At 39.1% G+C, this 4,816-nt stretch overlaps 1 non-coding gene across 1 annotated transcript; it reads right to left on the bottom strand.

Annotated features, from left to right (window-relative positions):
• Positions 1 to 2,938: 2,938 nt before the first annotated feature.
• Positions 2,939 to 3,046, bottom strand: LOC130953136 (small nucleolar RNA R71). The gene has a single exon (XR_009075309.1). It is a non-coding gene; the product is annotated as a small nucleolar RNA R71 (small nucleolar RNA).
• Positions 3,047 to 4,816: the final 1,770 nt, after the last annotated feature.

Below are 4,816 nucleotides of genomic sequence, written 5' to 3' on the forward strand. Positions count from 1 at the left end.
TGAATGTGGTGATTGACGCCCATCATCATTCTCACCCATGAACAAGGTGACTGACAACCATTCTTGTTCTACAAGCATCTGAGGCTTAGTGAATATCTCTTGGATTCTTCGGAATCTTCGTGGTAAAGGCAGGACCTGATGGCAGCATTCAAGAGAATCCGGAAGGTCTAATCTTGTCTGTGGTATTCTGAGTAGGATTCAATGACTGAATGACTGTGACGTGCTTCAAACCTGTAACCTACTGGGCGTTAGTGACAGACGCAAAAGAGTTATTCTATTCCGGTAGGGGAGGGAACCAAACCGGTGATTGGCAGCACTGTGACAGAGTGTGTGCATTAGCTTTCACTGCGCGGATGGGAGGTAGCTGCTGACAACAGTGAAACCCTACACGAGCTTGCCATGGAAAGGAGTAAGAAGGATTGGATGAAGGCAGTAGGAAAGCAGAGAGACGGAAGGGAAGGCATCTTCATACACTTGTCTGAAGCTCTAACACCAATGATATACATAAGTATCTCTATCTTTATCTTTATGTATTTTCGTTTATCACTATACCCATTTGAGTCTGCCTGAATGAGATTTACAAGATGACCATAGCTTGCTTCATACCACCAATCTCCGTGGGATCGACCCTTACTCACGTAAGGTATTACTTGGACGACCCAGTGCACTTGCTGGTTAGTTGTGCGAAGTTGTGTAATGCCATGGTATTGAGCGCACCAAGTTTTTGGAGCCATTACCAGGGATTATGAGAGTTGTGAAAAAGTATAGTTCACAATTTCGCGCACCAAGTTTTTGGCGCCGTTGCCGGGGATTGTTCTTGTGTATGGACAACTGACGGTTCATCTTGTTGCTTAGATTAGGCATTATTTTTCTTCAGAGTTCTTAAGAGTGAATTCTAGTGTTTCAAGGTGATGTTCTTATCATCACCAAAGCTGATTGATCATCATCAATTTAGCTCTTGAATGCAATGTCTTGCTGAAGCTTAGCTAGCTATGTCTAATTCCTTTAGACTAAAGCTTTAGACTAACATTGCATGATTCCTGGAATTCTCATTAAGAATTTTGATACCTTTATTTTCCTTTTCTACATAATTTTCGAAAAAATCCAAAAAAATTACAAAATCATAAAATCCAAAAATATTTCTTGTTTGAGTCTAGTGTCTCATTTTAAGTTTGGTGTCAATTGCATGTTTCTGTTCTTCTTGCATTTTTCGAATTTATGCATGTGTCTTAATTAATCTTCAAGTTGTTCTTGATGATTTCCTTGTTTTGATCTTTGAATTCTATTGACTTGAGTGTTTTGTTGTTTCTCATATGCATTCTCATTTTGTTAGTGTCAATAGTATACAAACTGCTAAGTTTGGTGTCTTGCATGCATTGTTATTTGATTTTAGTTGCATTTTGATTATTCCTCATTATTAAAAATCCAAAAATATTTTTAATTTGTGTCTTTTCAAGTCAATAATACAGAGAATTGAAGATTCAGAACATACTGCAGAGGAATCACACAGAAAAAGCTGGGCATTCAAAAATGCCCAGTGAAGAAGACAGACTGGCGTTTAAACGCCAGCCAGGGTGCCTGGCTGGGCGTTTAACGCCCAAAAGGGTATAGTTTTGGGCGTTAAACGCCAGAATGTGCACCATTCTGGGCGTTTAACTCCAGGATGGCAAAGGGGGAAGATTTTGTTTTCAAAATCAATTTTTTTCAAGTTTTCAAAGTTTTTCAAAATCAAATCTTTTTCAAATCATATCTTTTCAATCAAATGTTTTCAAAATCAATTTATTTCCTTTTTCAAAGATACTTACTAACAATTAATGATTTGATTGAACATTTTTTGCCTTTTCTGTTTAGGAAGGTTTTATGTTTGAATCATATCTTTTCTTGTTAGGCAAGTCATTAATTTTTAAAATCATATCTTTTCAAATTGTTTTCAAATCATATCTTTTAAAATTGTTTTCAAATCATATCTTTTAAAATTGTTTTCAAATCATATCTTCTCAATCACATCTTTTTAAAACCATAACTTTTCAATCAAATCTTTTTAATCACATCTTTTTCAAAATAGTTTCCAATCAAATCTTTTTAACTTCTAATTTCAAAATCTTTTTCAAAAATCACTTGATTTCTTTTCCACTCTTATTTTCGAAAATCAATTAAGTGTTTTTCAAAATGTTTTCAAAATCTTTTACTTAATTTTCGAAAATTACTTTCCTCCTTCTCACATCCTTCTATTTTTGGACTAACACTATCCCTTAATGCAAAATTCGAACTTCATCTTCTTTGATAAGTTCGAATTTTTTACCTCTGTCTTCCATTTTTCTTCCTCTGACACTTCAAGGAATCTCTATACTGTGACATAGAGGATTCCATATTTTCTTGTTCTCTTCTCTTTCATATGAGCAGGAGCAGAGACAAAAGCATTCTTGTTGAAGCTGACCCTGAACCCGAGAGGACCTTAAAGAGAAAGCTAAGAGAAGCCAAAGCACAACTCTCTTTAGAGGACCTGACCGAATTCTTCAAAGAAGAAGAAGACATGGCAGCCGAAAACAACAATAATGCAAACAATGCAAGGAAGGTGCTGGGTGACTTTACTGCACCTACTCCTGATTTTTATGGGAGAAGCATCTCTATCCCTGCCATTGGAGCAAACAACTTTGAGCTTAAGCCTCAATTAGTTTCTCTAATGCAACAGAATTGCAAGTTCCATGGACTTCCAATGGAAGATCCTCATCAGTTCTTAGCTGAATTCTTGCAAATCTGTGACACAGTCAAGACTAATGGGGTTAACCCTGAGGTCTACAGACTGATGCTATTCCCTTTTGCTGTAAGAGACAGAGCTAGAATATGGTTGGATTCTCAACCTAAAGAAAGCCTGGACTCTTGGGAAAAGCTAGTCAGTGCCTTCTTGGCAAAGTTCTTTCCACCACAAAGATGGAGTAAGCTTAGAGTGGAAGTCCAAACCTTCAGACAGAAGGATGGAGAATCCCTCTATGAAGCTTGGGAAAGATACAAACAATTAATCAGAAGATGTCCCTCAGACATGCTTTCTGAATGGAGCATCATAGGTATTTTCTATGATGGTCTCTCTGAACTATCTAAGATGTCCTTGGATAGCTCTGCTGGAGGATCTCTTCATCTGAAGAAGACGCCTGCAGAAGCTCAAGAATTGATTGAAATGGTTGCAAATAACCAATTCATGTACACTTCTGAAAGGAATCCTGTGAACAATGGGACTAGTCAGAAGAAAGGAGTTCTTGAGATTGACACTCTGAATGCCATTTTGGCTCAGAATAAAATATTGACTCAACAAGTCAATTTGATTTCTCAAAGTCTGTCTGGAATGCAAAATGCACCAAGCAGTACTAAGGATGCTTCATCTGAGGAAGAAGCTTATGATCCTGAGAACCCTTCAATGGAAGAGGTGAATTACCTAGGAGAACCCTATGATAACACCTATAATTCTTCATGGAGAAATCACCCAAATCTCTCATGGAAGAATCAAGAGAGACCTCAACAAGTTTTCAATAATAATAATGGTGGAAGAAACAGGTTTAGCAATAGCAAGCCTTTTCCATCATCTTCTCAGCAACAGACAGAGAGCTCTAAGCAGAATACCTCTGACTTGGCAACCATGGTCTCTGATCTAATCAAAACCACTCAAAGTTTCATGACTGAAACTAGATCCTCCATTAGGAATTTGGAAGGACAGGTGGGTCAGCTGAGCAAGAAAATTACTGAACTTCCCCCAAGCACTCTCCCAAGTAACACTGAAGAAAATCCAAAAGGAGAGTGCAAAGCCATAAATATGGCCGAATTCTGGGAGGAAGAAGAGGCAATGAACGCCACTGAGGAAGGCCTCACTGGACGTCCACTGGCCTCCAATGAGTTCCCTAATGAGGAACCTTGGGAATCTGAGGCTCATACTGAGACCATAGAGATTCCCTTGGACTTACTACTGCCTTTCATGAGCTCTGATGAGTATTCTTCCTCTGAAGAGGATGAGTATGTCACTGAGGAGCAAGTTGCTAAATACCTTGGAGCAATCATGAAGCTAAATGACAAGTTATTTGGAAATGAGACTTGGGAGGATGAACCCCCTTTGCTCACCAAAGAACTGGATAACTTGTCTAGGCAACAATTGCCTCAAAAGAGGCAGGATCCTGGGAAGTTTTCTATACCTTGTACCATAGGCACCATGACCTTCAAGAAGGCCTTGTGTGACTTAGGGTCAAGTGTGAACCTCATGCCCCTCTCTGTAATGGAGAAATTAGGGATCTTTGAGGTGCAAGCTGCAAAAATCTCACTAGAGATGGCAGACAATTCAAGAAAACAAGCCTATGGACTTGTAGAGGATGTTCTGGTTAAGGTTGAAGACCATTACATTCCTACTGATTTCATAGTCCTAGAGACTGGGAAGTGCATGGATGAATCCATCATCCTTGGCAGACCCTTCCTAGCCACAGCAAAGACTGTGATTGATGTTGATAAAGGAGAGTTGATCATTCAAGTGAATGAAGAATCCTTGGTGTTTAAGGCCCAAGGATATCCCTCTATCATCATGGAGAGGAAGCATGAAGAGCTTCTCTCAAAACAGAGCCAAACAGAGCCCCCACAGTCAAACTCTAAGTTTGGTGTTGGGAGGCCACAACCAGACTCTAAGTTTGGTGTTGAACCCTCACATTCAAACTCTAAGTTTGGTGTTGGGAGGGTCCAACACGGTTTTGAGTATTTCTGAGGCTCCATGGGAGTCCTCTGTCAAGCTAATGACAGTAAAGAAGCGCTTGTTGGGAGGCAACCCAATGTTTTATAATTAATT

The sequence above is a fragment of the Arachis stenosperma genome, chromosome 9 (genome assembly GCF_014773155.1).
Source record: "Arachis stenosperma cultivar V10309 chromosome 9, arast.V10309.gnm1.PFL2, whole genome shotgun sequence".
In the NCBI taxonomy this organism is placed as follows: Eukaryota; Viridiplantae; Streptophyta; class Magnoliopsida; order Fabales; family Fabaceae; genus Arachis; species Arachis stenosperma.